The sequence below is a fragment of the Ranitomeya imitator genome, chromosome 2 (genome assembly GCF_032444005.1).
Source record: "Ranitomeya imitator isolate aRanImi1 chromosome 2, aRanImi1.pri, whole genome shotgun sequence".
Taxonomy (NCBI): Eukaryota; Metazoa; Chordata; class Amphibia; order Anura; family Dendrobatidae; genus Ranitomeya; species Ranitomeya imitator.
Window position 1 is genome coordinate 828109283 of NC_091283.1, and position 18125 is coordinate 828127407.

At 46.4% G+C, this 18125-nt stretch overlaps 1 protein-coding gene across 1 annotated transcript in view; it reads left to right on the plus strand.

The window, feature by feature from the left end:
- Positions 1-18125, plus strand: part of SLIT1 (slit guidance ligand 1) — a 364458-nt gene that overhangs the window by 90193 nt on the left and 256140 nt on the right. The gene's annotated exons all lie outside the window — the stretch shown is intronic.

The following is an 18125-nucleotide window of genomic DNA, read 5'->3' on the forward strand; positions in this document are numbered from 1 at the left end:
TTGTCATATACGTGTTATTTCTTTCACCTGGTACAAATGCCGCTGTTCTCCTGAATCCGGTGTCGTTTTTCTTTTCTTCCTCCGCTTTTTCTATGCTGAGATATGGCCACTTCTTCCCTGCATATAAATCTAGTCTTGTTATCCAAGTGGGCGGAGTCCTTTTTGAATAAGAATTCATGAAGACCACACCCAGGTGGATAACAACCGCATTACATGCAGGATTGGAGAGTTGAAGACCACGCCCACTTGGCTAAACACACTAGATTTATATATAGTGAAGAGGTGCAGGACTTAAGCCAAATTATTATTATTATTTATTAATATAGCGCCATTTATTTCATGGCGCTTTACATGCAAATCAGGTCGTCTAAACAGTCAGTTGAAGGTAAGTTTTCCCTGTATGTATCTGTAGGGTCGCTCTTAGGGAAGTGTCAGATGGATCGGACTGGCCATCGGCTCTACCTACCTGAACGTGACAGCCGCATATAAACTCATGCTGTCACACTAAGGTCGTGATTGCCGATGGCCAGTCCAAACGTTGCGTTGCGATCACAGTCCGTCTATAAACCAAGGGTTGTGCAAGGTCTTGAGCCATGCTAACTTAAAGGGAACCTGTCACGTTGAAGGTGCGGTCCCATCTGTGGACGGCAGGGTGTAGAGGAGAAGCTGAGCAGAATGATACATAGGTTTGTTGGAAAAGATTCTGTATAACTTGCACTTCATTAAAATCCCTGATGGTTCCATGCCTACGAGTCCAGTGGGCGGTCCTAATAGTGATTGACAGCTATGTCTGCTGCACAGTGCTGTTATGAAAGGCAATTCAGTACCACAATGGACATAGCGGTCAGAGCACATACAGTGATCTGACAATAACCCAAAATCATAGAACGAACTCTGAGACGTGGGAACTCTGCAGACCGCAATCCCTAATCCTCTCCAAACAACACTAGAGGCAGCCGTGGATTGCGCCTAACTCTGCCTATGCAACTCGGCACAGCCTGAGAAACTAACTAGCCTGAAGATAGAAAATAAGCCTGCCTTGCCTCAGAGAAATACCCCAAAGGAAAAGGCAGCCCCCCACATATAATGACTGTGAGTTAAGATGAAAAGACAAACGTAGAGATGAAATAGATTCAGCAAAGTGAGGCCCGACTTTCTTAACAGAGCGAGGATAGAAAAGGTAACTTTGCGGTCTACACAAAACCCTAAAGAAAACCACGCAAAGGGGGCAAAAAGACCCTCCGTACCGAATGGAGGTACACCCTTTGCGTCCCAGAGCTTCCAGCAACAAATTAGACAAGCTGGACAGAAAAAATAGCAAACAAATAGCAAAGAAGAACTTAGCTATGCAGAGCAGCAGGCCACAGGAATGATCCAGGGAAAAGCAAGTCCAACACTGGAACATTGATAGGAAGCCAGGATCAAAGCATTAGGTGGAGTTAAGTAGAGAAGCACCTAACGACCTCAACAGATCACCTGAGGGAGGAAACTCAGAAGCCGCAGTACCACTTCCCTCCACCAACAGAAGCTCACAGAGAGAATCAGCCGAAGTACCACTTGTGACCACAGGAGGGAGCTCTGCCACAGAATTCACAACAGTACCCCCCCCTTGGGGAGGGGTCACCGAACCCTCACCAGAGCCCCCAGGCCGACCAGGATGAGCCACATGAAAGGCACGAACAAGATCGGGAGCATGGACATCAGAGGCAAAAACCCAGGAATTATCTTCCTGAGCATAAACCTTCCATTTAACCAGATACTGGAGTTTCCGTCTAGAAACACGAGAATCCAAAATCTTCTCCACAATATACTCCAATTCCCCCTCCACCAAAACCGGGGCAGGAGGATCAACAGATGGAACCATAGGTGCCACGTATCTCCGCAACAATGACCTATGGAATACGTTATGTATGGAAAAAGAATCTGGAAGGGTCAGACGAAAAGACACAGGATTAAGAACCTCAGAAATCCTATACGGACCAATGAAACGAGGTTTAAACTTAGGAGAGGAAACCTTCATAGGAATATGACGAGAAGATAACCAAACCAGATCCCCAACCCGAAGTCGGGGACCCACACGGCGTCTGCGATTAGCGAAACGTTGAGCCTTCTCCTGGGACAAGGTCAAATTGTCCACTACATGAGTCCAAATCTGCTGCAACCTATCCACCACAGTATCCACACCAGGACAGTCCGAAGACTCAACCTGTCCTGAAGAGAAACGAGGATGGAACCCAGAATTGCAGAAAAATGGCGAAACCAAGGTAGCCGAGCTGGCCCGATTATTAAGGGCGAACTCAGCCAAAGGCAAAAAGGACACCCAGTCATCCTGATCGGCAGAAACAAAGCATCTCAGATATGTTTCCAAGGTCTGATTGGTTCGTTCTGTCTGGCCATTAGTCTGAGGATGGAAAGCCGAGGAAAAAGACAAGTCAATGCCCATCCTACCACAAAAGGCTCGCCAAAACCTTGAAACAAACTGGGAACCTCTGTCAGAAACGATATTCTCTGGAATGCCATGTAAACGAACCACATGCTGGAAGAACAATGGCACCAAATCAGAGGAGGAAGGCAATTTAGACAAGGGTACCAGATGGACCATCTTAGAAAAGCGATCACAGACCACCCAAATGACTGACATCTTTTGAGAAACGGGAAGATCAGAAATAAAATCCATAGAGATATGTGTCCAAGGCCTCTTCGGGACCGGCAAGGGCAAAAGCAACCCACTGGCACGAGAACAGCAGGGCTTAGCACGAGCACAAATCCCACAGGACTGCACAAAAGCACGCACATCACGCGACAGAGACGGCCACCAAAAGGATCTAGCCACTAACTCTCTGGTACCAAAGATTCCAGGATGACCAGCCAACACCGAACAATGAACCTCAGAGATAACTTTATTCGTCCACCTATCAGGGACAAACAGTCTCTCCGCTGGACAACGATCAGGTTTATTAGCCTGAAATTTTTGCAGCACCCGCCGCAAATCAGGGGAGATGGCAGACACAATTACTCCTTCCTTGAGGATACCCGCCGGCTCAGACAAACCCGGAGAGTCGGGCACAAAACTCCTAGACAGAGCATCCGCCTTCACATTTTTAGAGCCCGGAAGGTACGAAATCACAAAGTCAAAACGGGCAAAAAACAGCGACCAACGAGCCTGTCTAGGATTCAACCGCTTAGCAGACTCAAGATAAGTCAAGTTCTTATGATCAGTCAAGACCACCACGCGATGCTTAGCTCCTTCAAGCCAATGACGCCACTCCTCGAATGCCCACTTCATGGCCAGCAACTCTCGATTGCCCACATCATAATTTCGCTCAGCAGGCGAAAACTTCCTGGAAAAAAAAGCGCATGGCTTCATCACCGAGCAATCAGAATCTCTCTGCGACAAAACAGCCCCTGCTCCAATCTCAGAAGCATCAACCTCGACCTGGAACGGAAGAGAAACATCTGGTTGACACAACACAGGGGCAGAAGAAAAACGACGCTTCAACTCCTGAAAAGCTTCCACAGCAGCAGAAGACCAATTGACCAAATCAGCACCCTTCTTGGTCAAATCGGTCAATGGTTTGGCAATACTAGAAAAATTGCAGATGAAGCGACGATAAAAATTAGCAAAGCCCAGGAACTTTTGCAGACTTTTCAGAGATGTCGGCTGAGTCCAATCATGGATGGCTTGGACCTTAACAGGATCCATCTCGATAGTAGAAGGGGAAAAGATGAACCCCAAAAATGAAACCTTCTGCACACCAAAGAGACACTTTGATCCCTTCACAAACAAAGAATTAGCACGCAGGACCTGAAAAACTGTTCTGACCTGCTTCACATGAGACTCCCAATCATCCGAGAAGATCAAAATGTCATCCAAGTACACAATCAGGAATTTATCCAGGCACTGTCGGAAGATGTCATGCATAAAGGACTGAAACACTGATGGAGCATTGGCAAGTCCGAATGGCATCACTAGATACTCAAAATGGCCCTCGGGCGTATTAAATGCAGTTTTCCATTCATCGCCTCGCCTGATTCGCACCAGATTATACGCACCACGAAGATCTATCTTGGTGAACCAACTAGCCCCCTTAATCCGAGCAAACAAATCAGATAACAATGGCAAGGGGTACCGAAATTTAACCGTGATCTTATTTAGAAGGCGGTAATCTATACAAGGTCTCAGCGAACCATCCTTCTTGGCTACAAAAAAGAACCCTGCTCCTAATGGTGATGATGACGGGCGAATATGCCCCTTCTCCAGGGATTCCTTCACATAACTGCGCATAGCGGCGTGCTCAGGCACGGATAAATTAAACAGTCGACCTTTTGGGAATTTACTACCAGGAATCAAATTGATAGCACAATCACAATCCCTATGCGGAGGTAGGGTATCGGACTTGGGCTCATCAAATACATCCCGGTAATCAGACAAGAACTCTGGAACCTCAGAAGGGGTGGATGACGAAATTGACAGAAATGGAACATCACCATGTACCCCCTGACAACCCCAGCTGGACACCGACATGGATTTCCAATCTAATACTGGATTATGGGCTTGTAGCCATGGCAACCCCAACACGACCACATCATGCAGATTATGCAACACCAGAAAGCGAATAACCTCCTGATGTGCAGGAGCCATGCACATGGTCAGCTGGGTCCAGTATTGAGGCTTATTCTTGGCCAAAGGCGTAGCATCAATTCCTCTCAATGGAATAGGACACTGCAAGGGCTCTAAGAGAAACCCACAACGCTTAGCATATTCCAAGTCCATCAAATTCAGGGCAGCGCCTGAATCCACAAATGCCATGACAGAATACGATGACAAAGAACAGATCAAGGTAACGGACAGAAGAAATTTTGACTGTACCGTACCAATGGTGGCAGACCTAGCGAACCGCTTAGTGCGCTTAGGACAATCAGAGATAGCATGAGTGGAATCACCACAGTAGAAACATAGCCCATTCAGACGTCTGTGTTCTTGCCGTTCAACTCTGGTCAAAGTCCTATCGCACTGCATAGGCTCAGGTTTAAGCTCAGGTAATACCGCCAAATGGTGCACAGATTTACACTCACGCAAGCGTCGACCGATCTGAATGGCCAAAGACATAGACTCATTCAAACCAGCAGGCATAGGAAATCCCACCATGACATCCTTAAGGGCTTCAGAGAGACCCTTTCTGAACATAGCTGCCAGCGCACCTTCATTCCATTGAGTGAGCACGGACCACTTTCTAAATTTCTGACAATATACCTCTATCTCATCCTGACCCTGACCAAGAGCCAGCAAATTTTTCTCTGCCTGATCCACTGAATTAGGTTCATCGTACAGCAATCCGAGCGCCAGGAAAAACGCATCGATATTACTCAATGCAGGATCTCCTGGCGCAAGAGAAAATTCCCAGTCCTGAGGGTCGCCGCGCAAAAAAAGAAATAACAATCAAAACCTGTTGAACTGGATCACCAGAGTAGCGAGGTTTCAAGGCCAGAAATAATTTACAATTATTTTTGAAACTCAGAAACTTAGTTCTATCTCCAAAAAACAAATCAGGAATAGGAATTCTTGGTTCTAACACAGCTTTCTGATCAATAGTGTCTTGAATCTTTTGTACTCTTGCCGAGAGCTGATCCACAAATGAAGACAGACTTCTAATGTCCATCGCTACACCTGTGTACTGAACCACCCAAATGTCTAGGGGAAAAAAAAGGCAAAACACAAAGCCAAGAAAAAAAAATGGTCTCAGAACTTCTTTTTTCCCTCTATTGAGAATCATTAGTACTTTTGGCTTCCTGTACTGTTATGAAAGGCAATTCAGTACCACAATGGACATAGCGGTCAGAGCACATACAGTGATCTGACAATAACCCAAAATCATAGAACGAGCTCTGAGACGTGGGAACTCTGCAGACCGCAATCCCTAATCCTCTCCAAACAACACTAGAGGCAGCCGTGGATTGCGCCTAACTCTGCCTATGCAACTCGGCATAGCCTGAGAAACTAACTAGCCTGAAGATAGAAAATAAGCCTACCTTGCCTCAGAGAAATACCCCAAAGGAAAAGGCAGCCCCCCACATATAATGACTGTGAGTTAAGATGAAAAGACAAACGTAGAGATGAAATAGATTCAGCAAAGTGAGGCCCGACTTTCTTAACAGAGCGAGGATAGAAAAGGTAACTTTGCGGTCTACACAAAACCCTAAAGAAAACCACGCAAAGGGGGCAAAAAGACTCTCCGTACCGAACTAACGGCACGGAGGTACACCCTTTGCGTCCCAGAGCTTCCAGCAACAAATTAGACAAGCTGGACAGAAAAAATAGCAAACAAATAGCAAAGAAGAACTTAGCTATGCAGAGCAGCAGGCCACAGGAATGATCCAGGGAAAAGCAAGTCCAACACTGGAACATTGACAGGAAGCCAGGATCAAAGCATTAGGTGGAGTTAAGTAGAGAAGCACCTAACGACCTCACCAGATCACCTGAGGGAGGAAACTCAGAAGCCGCAGTACCACTTCCCTCCACCAACAGAAGCTCACCGAGAGAATCAGCCGAAGTACCACTTGTGACCACAGGAGGGAGCTCTGCCACAGAATTCACAACAGACCGCCCATTGGACTCATAGCCATAGAAGCACCAGGGATTTTAATGAATAAAATGGAAGTTTTACTGAAAGATTTCCCACATAGAAGTATATCCATGTGCTCCGCTCCCCCTGCTCTATATCCAGATCAGATACCAGCTTCACTATAATGTTATGAAATGTTTCCCATATTTTGCTCTTAAATGCGGTTGTCTAGAAATTGATGACTAATAGGCCATACACATCAGATCGTTAGGGGTCCGACCAGGAGCGTAACTAAAGTAGGTGCATGGGTTGCAATGGAACCTGGGCCCTGGAGCCTAGGGGGCCCCAAAAAGTCCCTTTTGCCTATATAAAAAGACCAGCGATATTAAAGACTTAAATAATTGGGGGCCCAGTTGGAACTTTTCCATTGGGGCTCGCCCATGAGTTTCAAGTTACACCACTGGGTGCAACGCCCGCCATTCCCAGCGATCAGCCGATGGATGTGCGGAGCTGCAACTCCATGGCGCCGTGCATTGTGTAGTGGCCATTCTTAGGTACTGCAACTCCGCTCCTATTGATGTAAAAGTAGACAACACCTATAAAAGTCAACGTGATGCGTCAGGGAGCCAATACAGAGGTAGAATTGCAGCATATCCTTGGCGTCCAGAGCTGGCCTAGCTCTTCTTGCTCCAGGACAGTCATATGGATCATGTTTCTAGGCTCTAAAAGGGTCGATAGAAAAGACCACCCCCTTTAAAAGCTCATTTTCACACTCAACGGCGGCACTCCCGAAAGAAAAAAAAAAATTACGATACATCCATGTCAGATACAAATTGCATTTGTTGCCGGTACATTTAACTTTTGCAAAGAGAACGGCGGATAAAAGGCTCCATTAAATTTTCAGCCAAATCCGGTCTCTGAAGGTCAGGAAGGAGCGGCCGTGAAATCAGTCATCACACTCGGTCTGCGGCCGGCTCCTGCCTCGTGAATTTCAATCTGCGCTTTAAGAAAGGCTCCGAGTGGCGACGAGGGGAATGTGTGCTGGGATTCACGCCGCTTACGGGACACGGCTCGCTTTCAGGTTTACATCTTTGTTTGTAGAAATGTCCAGACGTGCGAGCGCTGTGGAGACCGAACAATTCAGCTGTGAAAAGCCAGTCCCCTCCACTTGGCAGCGGAGGCAGAAGTCGATACGGGGCCGCAGTCATATGCTAATATGGAGGGGAGAAGTCGGCTCGGTCTGCGGGGCTTTGTTGTATCCGCCGGTGCATGTAATGAGCAGGATCCCCCACAAAATCCGCAACATGAAGCTGAGACCCAAGAGCCGGGGACTGCGGGGCATCCATTACATGGGACGTTCCCATTAGTGCGCGCCTCCTTGTCCTCAACTCCTGTAAGACAACCGCTTCATTCAATGTAGCTGCCGGCAAGACGGGCAACCAAAGCCGAGATTGTGGCTACGAGTCCACACTGAGACGATCCACCGAGAAAACACCCTGAGAGATGTGACCGGAGTTTTCAGATACCGTTCACATGGTTCTTTCTGGATCCGTCGTAGGTTTTACGTGGACACTTTGCATTTTGGTTTAAATTTTTTTTTACAAATAACCTCAATGTGTACGGAACAATGGCGGCCATACACCTTGTCCCCCGAATGTCTTTTTGGCCATTCTGATTAGCAAAGACCATGAGAAAAGTTTCCCGATGTAACCCAACCAGGAACACTGCTGATACTTGGTTGAGATGTGTTATCCGTTAGTCTGATGCTCTCCGGTATTCAGAGTACCATTGGTCCAATCTTTCCTGTATTCGGATTACCATTAGTCCAATCTTTCCGGTATTCGGAGTACCATTAGTCCAATCTTTCCTGTATTCGGAGTACCATTGGTCTGATGCTCTCCTGTATTCAGAGTACCATTAGTCCAATCTTTCCTGTATTCGGAGTACCATTGGTCTGATGCTCTCCTGTATTCAGAGTCCCATTAGTCCAATCTTTCCTGTATTCGGAGTACCATTGGTCTGATGCTCTCCTGTATTCAGAGTACCATTAGTCCAATCTTTCCTGTATTCGGAGTACCATTGGTCTGATGCTCTCCTGTATTCAGAGTACCATTAGTCCAATCTTTCCTGTATTCGGAGTACCATTGGTCTGATGCTCTCCTGTATTCAGAGTACCATTAGTCCAATCTTTCCTGTATTCGAAGTACCATTAGTCTGATGCTCTCCTGTATTCGGAGTACCATTAGTCTGATACTCTCCTGTATTCGGAGTACCATTAGTCTGATACTCTCCTGTATTCGGAGTACCATTAGTCTGATACTCTCCTGTATTCGGAGTACCATTAGTCCGGTACTCTCCTGTATTCAGAGTACTGTGGGCCCGGGGCGGCCGCACCCCCTGCCCCCCTGGTAGCTACGCTACTGAGAGTACCATTAGTCCGATGCTCTCCTGTATTCGGAGTACCATTAGTCCGATGCTCTCCTGTATTCGGAGTACCATTAGTCCGATGCTCTCCTGTATTCGGAGTACCATTTGTCCGATGCTCTCCTGTATTCGGAGTACCTTTGGTCTTATGCTCTCCTGTATTCAGAGTGCCATTGGTCTAATGCTATCATGTATTCGGAGTACCATTGGTCTAATGCTCTCCTGTATTCGGAGTACCATTGGTCTGATGCTCTCATGTATTCGGAGTACCATTGGTCTGATGCTCTCCTGTATTCGGAGTACCATTGGTCTCATGATCTCCTGTATTTGGAGTACCATTAGTCCGGTACTCTCCTGTATTCGGAGTACCATTAGTCCGGTACTCTCCTGTATTCAGAGTACCATTAGTCCGATGCTCTCCTCTATTCAGAGTACTGTGGGCCCGGGGCGGCCGCACCTCCTGCCCCCCTGGTAGCTACGCTACTGGGAGTACCATTAGTCCGATGCTCTCCTGTATTCGGAGTACCATTTGTCCGATGCTCTCCTGTATTCGGAGTACCTTTGGTCTTATGCTCTCCTGTATTCAGAGTGCCATTGGTCTAATGCTATCATGTATTCGGAGTACCATTGGTCTAATGCTCTCCTGTATTCGGAGTACCATTGGTCTGATGCTCTCATGTATTCGGAGTACCATTGGTCTGATGCTCTCCTGTATTCGGAGTACCATTGGTCTCATGATCTCCTGTATTTGGAGTACCATTAGTCCGGTACTCTCCTGTATTCGGAGTACCATTTGTCCGATGCTCTCCTGTATTCAGAGTACCATTAGTCCGATGCTCTCCTGTATTCGGAGTACCATTAGTCCGATGCTCTCCTCTATTCAGAGTACTGTGGGCCCGGGGCGGCCGCACCTCCTGCCCCCCTGGTAGCTACGCTACTGGGAGTACCATTAGTCCGATGCTCTCCTGTATTCGGAGTACCATTTGTCCGATGCTCTCCTGTATTCAGAGTACCATTAGTCCGATGCTCTCCTGTATTCGGAGTACCATTAGTCCGATGCTCTCCTCTATTCAGAGTACTGTGGGCCCGGGGCGGCCGCACCTCCTGCCCCCCTGGTAGCTACGCTACTGGGAGTACCATTAGTCCGATGCTCTCCTGTATTCGGAGTACCATTTGTCCGATGCTCTCCTGTATTCGGAGTACCTTTGGTCTTATGCTCTCCTGTATTCGGAGTACCATTGGTCTAATGCTATCATGTATTCGGAGTACCATTGGTCTAATGCTCTCCTGTATTCGGAGTACCATTGGTCTGATGCTCTCATGTATTCGGAGTACCATTGGTCTGATGCTCTCCTGTATTCGGAGTACCATTGGTCTCATGATCTCCTGTATTTGGAGTACCATTAGTCCGGTACTCTCCTGTATTCAGAGTACCATTAGTCCGGTACTCTCCTGTATTCGGAGTACCATTAGTCCGGTACTCTCCTGTATTCCGAGTACCATTAGTCCGGTACTCTCCTGTATTCAGAGTACCATTAGTCCGGTACTCTCCTGTATTCGGAGTACCATTAGTCCGGTACTCTCCTGTATTCGGAGTACCATTAGTCCGGTACTCTCATGTATTCGGAGTACCATTGATATGATACTCTCCTGTATTCGGAGTACCATTGGTCTGGTGCTCTCCTGTATTTGGGGTACCAGTGCCATTGGTCTAATCTTTCCATATTTGGAATATTATTAGTCCGATGCTCTCCTGTATTTGGGGTACCAGTACCATTGGTCCAATCTTTCCATATTCTGAGTACCATTGGTCCAGTGCTCTCCTGTATTCGTAGTACCATTAGTCCCATGCTCTCCTGTATTCGGAGTGCCATTGGTCCGATGCTTTCATGTATTCGGAGTACGATTGGTCCTGTGAGCTCTTGTATTCAGGGTACCAGTACCATTATTCAGATGCTCTCCTGTTTTCGGAGTGGTTTCAGGTGGACACTTGGGAACAACACACATCGTTGACGTCAATCACCGGCCACACCGCAATGGACCGTGAAACTGTGGCGGTGTAAGGACGGGTGAATATAATGCATTTTATTAGTTTTTGACCAAATCCCTTCCCTTGTTCATTATACTTAGAGTTAAAAATTTGGGCAAAAATTGAGCAAATCTGCCCAAAGCTAATTTTGGGAGATTTACGGTACTCGTGTCTGTTTTTTTTTCTTTTTTAAGATGATTTACCCAAAGTGTCTGGTAAAAAATGATGTTAGTTTGTGTTGCTTTGGCCAAGAGCCGTACAGGAGGCTTTATTTATGCCATAAGCAATCTACAGTGACTGCATTAGAGTTATTCTCTTCTCCTGGGGTGCAGCATGACAATTATTTGCACCCCGTAGCACACTTTATATTTTTCCTCCTTTTAGTATGGAGCCATATTGCCGCCCTGTAGTCTTCTACGGATGGGACAGACTTGTGCGTTGTGCCAATCTGCAGTATAATGACTTTAACGCACCCATTGAATCGTTCCCATTGACTCCGGGTGGTTGTGCTTTTCGGCAGCTCTCAGCCCAATTGCCGTGCGCCCTTTCCACTCTTTGCACTTTCCTTTCTGGCCTGTTTTGTACGTCTGATGTCTGTGTCTTTTTCATCTTTCCTTCCCTGGATCATTCGCTTCAGGGATAGTATGACAGCTTTCTGACTGGCGCATCAGAGCGTCCTTTGAAAACCAAAGAAGCTGTGGTTTTTTTTTTTCCTGTCTCTCCATTGCCTGTTTGAATAACGAACCTTTCCCAGAGCTCGATGAATATACATGGCGTTCACATGAAAGGCAGCAGACAATTTCGCCGATCCCCGAGATACCCTCAGCCTCGCCACTTCTCGCCTCTTTCAACCAGAAATGCAAATGTTTAAGGATGCAAACAGAATTTACCGCAGGCCTCAGTCTACATCTGCAAGGCATTGACATTGGGACACGAATCCGCTGGAACGCCGGCAGACGAATTTATCGGGGGGTCAGGGGTTCACATCCATGTGAGCTTGTTAACTAGTAAACACCTGAATCACTTGTACTTTAACACTTCTGGAAGGCGAACCTGGAGGAAGTCAGTAAGTCAGCGCTCGGAGTGCCGTAAACCTGATCGGGGGGCGCAGGTTTAGTGCACGGACACAGTCGGGGCATGAAAGGGAGAATGCTCCAGATGTGAACAATGCCCCATGCAAAAAACCCCACTGCGAAAGTAAAAGGCAAACCAACAAAAAAAAGTGCAAACTGCGCGTTATTCCCTAAAAACGAGAATCTCAAGAGTGGATCCCAACAGAAGGAAAACTTCTTCTAATGTTCTCTAATTAATCCCAAGTGTTCATCTCCAAAAATATATACTCGTAAAATTGCAGTAGGCTTCAGTCTGTAATCTTCATTTCATTCATATTCAGACCCCTGGTATGTCGTGTGCAACTTGATCCAAGCTTCATATTTTTCTCTTCTCGAAACATTTCTTCCAGTAATTCAGGCTGGATGTGAGGTCTGTGTGTCTCCCCCAGTAATATAGGTTGGATGTGAGTCTGTGTGTCTCCCCCAGTAATATAGGCTGGATGTGAGGTCTGTGTGTCTCCCCCAGTAATATAGGCTGGATGTGAGGTCTGTGTGTCTCCCCAAGTAATATAGGCTGGATGTGAGCTCTGTGTGTCTCCCCCAGTAATATAGGCTGGATGTGAGTCTGTGTGTCTCCCCCAGTAATATAGGCTGGATGTGAGGTCTGTGTGTCTCTCCTAGTAATATAGGCTGGATGTGAGGTCCGTGTGTCTCCCCCAGTAATATAGGCTGGATGTGAGCTCTGTGTGTCTCTCCTAGTAATATAGGCTGGATGTGAGTCTGTGTGTCTCCCCCAGTAATATAGGCTGGATGTGAGCTCTGTGTGTCTCTCCCAGTAATATAGGCTGGATGTGAGGTCTGTGTGTCTCTCCCAGTAATATAGGCTGGATGTGAGGTCTGTGTGTCTCTCCCAGTAATATAGGCTGGATGTGAGCTCTGTGTCTCTCCCAGTAATATAGGCTGGATGTGAGGTCTGTGTATCTCTCCCAGTAATATAGGCTGGATGTGAGGTCTGTGTGTCTCTTCCAGTAATATATGCTGGATGTGAGCTCTGTGTGTGTCTCCCAGTAATATAGACTGGATATGAGCTCTGTGTCTCTCCCAGTAATATAGGCTGGATGTGAGATCTGTGTGTCTCCCAGTAATATAGGCTGGATGTGAGGTCTGTGTGTCTCTCCCAGTAATATAGGCTGGATGTGAGGTCTGTGTGTCTCTCCCAGTAATATAGACTGGATATGAGCTCTGTGTGTCTGCCAGTAATATAGGCTGGATGTGAGGTCTGTGTATCTCTCCCAGTAATATAGGCTGGATGTGAGGTCTGTGTGTCTCTTCCAGTAATATATGCTGGATGTGAGCTCTGTGTGTGTCTCCCAGTAATATAGGCTGGATGTGAGGTCTGTATGTCTCTCCCAGTAATATAGGCTGGATGTGAGGTCTGTGTGTCTCTCCTAGTAATATAGGCTGGATGTGAGTTCTGTGTGTCTCTCCTAGTAATATAGGCTGGATGTGAGTTCTGTGTGTCTCCCAGTAATATAGGCTGGATGTGAGGTCTGTGTGTCTCTTCCGGTAATATAGGCTGTATGTGAGGTCTGTGTGTTTCTCCCAGTAATATAGGCTGGATGTGAGGTCTGTGTGTCTCTCCTAGTAATATAGGCTGGATGTGAGGTCTGTGTGTCCCTCCCAGTAATATAGGCTGGATGTGAGGTCTGTGTATCTCTCCTAGTAATATAGGCTAGATGGGAGGTTTGTGTGTCTCTCCCAGTAATATAGACTGGATGTGAGGTCTGGGTGTCCCTCTCAGTAATATAGGCTGGATGTGAGGTCTGTGCGTCTCTCCCAGTAATATAGGCTGAATGTGAGGTCTGTGTGTCCCTCTCAGTTATATAGGCTGGATGTGAGGTCTGTGTGTCTATCACAGTAATATTGGCTGGATGTGAGATCTGTGTGTCTCTCCCAGTAATATTGGATGGATGTGAGATCTGTGTGTCTCCCAGTAATATAGGCTGGATGTGAGGTCTGTGTGTCCCTCTCAGTAATATAGGCTGGATGTGAGGTCTGTGCGTCTCTCCCAGTAATAAAGGTTGGATGTGAGGTCTGTGTATCTCTCCCAGTAATATAGACTGGATGTGAGGTCTGTGCGTCTATCACAGTAATATTGGATGGATGTGAGGTCTGTGTGTCTCTCCTAGTAATATAGGCTGGATGTGAGATCTGTGTCTCTCCCAGTAATACAGGCTGGATGTGAGGTCTGTGTGTCTCTCAATATAATATAGGCTGGATGTGAGGTCTGTGTGTCTCCCAGTAATATAGGCTGGATGTGAGGTCTGTGTGTCTCTCCCAGTAATATAGGCTGGATGTGAGGTCTGTGTGTCTCTCCCAGTAATATAGACTGGATATGAGCTCTGTGTGTCTGCCAGTAATATAGGCTGGATGTGAGGTCTGTGTATCTCTCCCAGTAATATAGGCTGGATGTGAGGTCTGTGTGTCTCTTCCAGTAATATATGCTGGATGTGAGCTCTGTGTGTGTCTCCCAGTAATATAGGCTGGATGTGAGGTCTGTATGTCTCTCCCAGTAATATAGGCTGGATGTGAGGTCTGTGTGTCTCTCCTAGTAATATAGGCTGGATGTGAGTTCTGTGTGTCTCTCCTAGTAATATAGGCTGGATGTGAGTTCTGTGTGTCTCCCAGTAATATAGGCTGGATGTGAGGTCTGTGTGTCTCTTCCGGTAATATAGGCTGTATGTGAGGTCTGTGTGTTTCTCCCAGTAATATAGGCTGGATGTGAGGTCTGTGTGTCTCTCCTAGTAATATAGGCTGGATGTGAGGTCTGTGTGTCCCTCCCAGTAATATAGGCTGGATGTGAGGTCTGTGTATCTCTCCTAGTAATATAGGCTAGATGGGAGGTTTGTGTGTCTCTCCCAGTAATATAGACTGGATGTGAGGTCTGGGTGTCTCTCCCAGTAATATAGGCTGGATGTGAGGTCTGTGTGTCTCCCAGTAATATAGGCTGTATGTGAGGTCTGTGTATCTCTCCCAGTAATATAGGCTGGATGTGAGGTCTGTGTGTATCTCTCAGTAATATAGGCTGTATGTGAGGTCTGGGTGTCTCTCCCAGTAATATAGGTTGGATGTGAGCTCTGTGTGTCTCTCTCAGTAATATAGGCTGAATGTGAGAGGTCCATGTGTCTTTCCCAGCAATACTTGTCAACATTCCCAGATTTTATGGGCCTGACCCAATTTCCAGCAGCAGTTCATGCAAATGTGGAGATAACTGAGGCCGAATAAGGGTGGAATTTGCACAGATCCTAGGTGGGGTTTGGGTGGTTACTAGCAGAAAGATAGGGCACAATGAAACCCACCATGCCTGACCTTCGTTGCTTGACACCTCCTATTGGGATAGTTGTGACATCCCTCTACCCTTATTTGATGGGTGTCTTTAGGCTTTTTTTAATCCAGCTGTCCTGAGTACGTATGTTATTGGGGCTGCTCATCACCCAATGTGCATGGGTGCAGTAAGACTATGACCTTGAACCTGGACTTACTCTTCACATCTTCCAGGTCTTGGTGACCCCCATCGTTGGATGGATCTCAGCGTCTTCTGACGGGCGCATGTCACATTCTATATAGGAGAATAATCGCAGGTTTTATAATCTACAAATAAAGTGTCTGCAACAACTTGGACTAGAGACGACTGGTCGCTCCCATACCCATGTAATGTATGCCTCCATTGTCACCGCTCTGATCTTATTACTGCCCCAGCAGGGGTCTGTACATTTAGCTGGAGGCTACAGCTCATTAAAATGCTTCTCCTGAGAATCCTGGCTGGCTGCACAGTCTGCATTCCACAACAAGGTTATTACAGGCACCTAAAAATGGCACCATTTATTGTTTGTAAAGCAGAAGTCAAGTACGGGCCTTCGTGTGCCAGCACGACGCTCAGATCATGGCATCGGCCTGTGAGAACCCACACGCCAACATCTGCCCACTGCCACAACCGCTGCACACAGTCATACGTCACACGGGTCATCATACCGGTCATCCTACCGTGAGTCATAGAACCCCGCACCGGCGGATGGTCTGTAGGCCTGCGGGCACAGATCGGCCTTCCAACACGTCAAAGATTCAATCATCTCTGATATATCTTGGCGGAACCAATAGGTAGAGAGATGGATGGATGGATGGATGGATTACTGTGGATGGATGGATTACTGTAGATATATGGATGGATTACTATGGATGGATGGATTACTTTGGATGGATGGTTGGATGGATTACTGTAGATGGATGGATTACTGTAGATGCATGGATGTATTACTGTAGATGGATGAATGGATTAATGTAGATGGATGGATTACTGCGGATGAATGGATGATTACTGTAGATGGATGGATGGATTAATGCAGATGATGGATTACTATGAATGATGGATTACTGTGGATGGATGGTTGGATGGATTACTATGGATGGATGGATTACTTTGGATGGATGGTTCGATGGATTACTGTAGATGGATGGATTACTGTAGATGCATGGATGGATTAATGTACATGATGGATTACTATGAATGATGGACTACTGTGGATGGATGGTTGGATGGATTACTATGGATGGATGGATTACTTTGGATGGATGGTTGGTTGGATTACTGTAGATGGATGGATTACTGTAGATGGATGGATGGATTAATGCAGATGATGGATTACTATGAATGATGGATTACTGTGGATGGATGGTTGGATGGATTACTATGGATGGATGGATTACTTTGGATGGATGGTTCGATGGATTACTGTAGATGGATGGATTACTGTAGATGCATGGATGGATTAATGTACATGATGGATTACTATGAATGATGGATTACTGTGGATGGATGGTTGGATGGATTACTATGGATGGATTACTTTGGATGGATGGTTGGTTGGATTACTGTAGATGGATGGATTACTGTAGATGGATGGATGGATTAATGCAGATGATGGATTACTATGAATGATGGATTACTGTGGATGGATGGTTGGATGGATTACTATGGATGGATGGATTACTTTGGATGGATGGTTCGATGGATTATTGTAGATGGATGGATTATTGTAGATGGATGGATTACTGTAGATGGATGGATTACTGTAGATGCATGGATGGATTACTGTAGATGGATGAATGGCTTAATGCGGATGGATGGAAAGAAATAGAAAAAAAATAGTGCAGCACCGGTATTATCTTCCTGGTTGCACACTTTCAGATAATTACCAAAGGCCCCATAAATAGGTAACAAAAAAGAGGAGGAGGGCAGCCTCACTACAGTGCAAAGAAGAAGGATAAATCATTAGCCCATAAAGTTCAGTGCAACGTTTTGGCTCCTACTAGTGATGAGCGAGTGTACTCGTAGCTCCGGTTTTCCAGAGCACGCTCGGGTGATCTCCGAGTATTTGTTAGTGCTCGGAGATTTAGTTTTCATCACTGCAGCTGAATGATTTACAGCTACTAGCCAGCCTGAGCACATGTGGGGGTTGCCTGGTTGCTAGGGAATCCCACCATGTAATCAAGCTGTCTAGTAGCTGTAAATCATCCAGCTGAGGCGATGAAAGCTAAACCTCTGAGCAGTCATAAATACTCGGAGACCACCCGAGCGTGCTCAGGGAAACCCCAGCAACGAGTATACTCGCTCATCACTAGCTTCTACACATTGATCCTTTCTATCAGGCCGTGCACATGTCCAATTTTTTCCTTGGACTGAATGGTCCATGGAAACAAATCACAACATGCACAATTTGCGACGGCACCAGCCCATTCATGTCCGTGAAAATAAATCGAATGATATTTTGAGTATGATCTGATTTTCATAGCCTGACATAATGGAGAAGATGGAGAAACTTTTTTTCTTCTCTCCACCTCCGAGAAAATCGGATCTCACTCTAATCAGAGTCTGATTAGCGTAATCGGGCCGATTCTCTTAGATGGCTGGAAAACAGTTGTGTGACCTGAACCTATTGTACTTTTTAATTAGTGCTGGATCCTATCTGCCCTTAAAGTTTGTAGCTTTAAGCCCAGGAG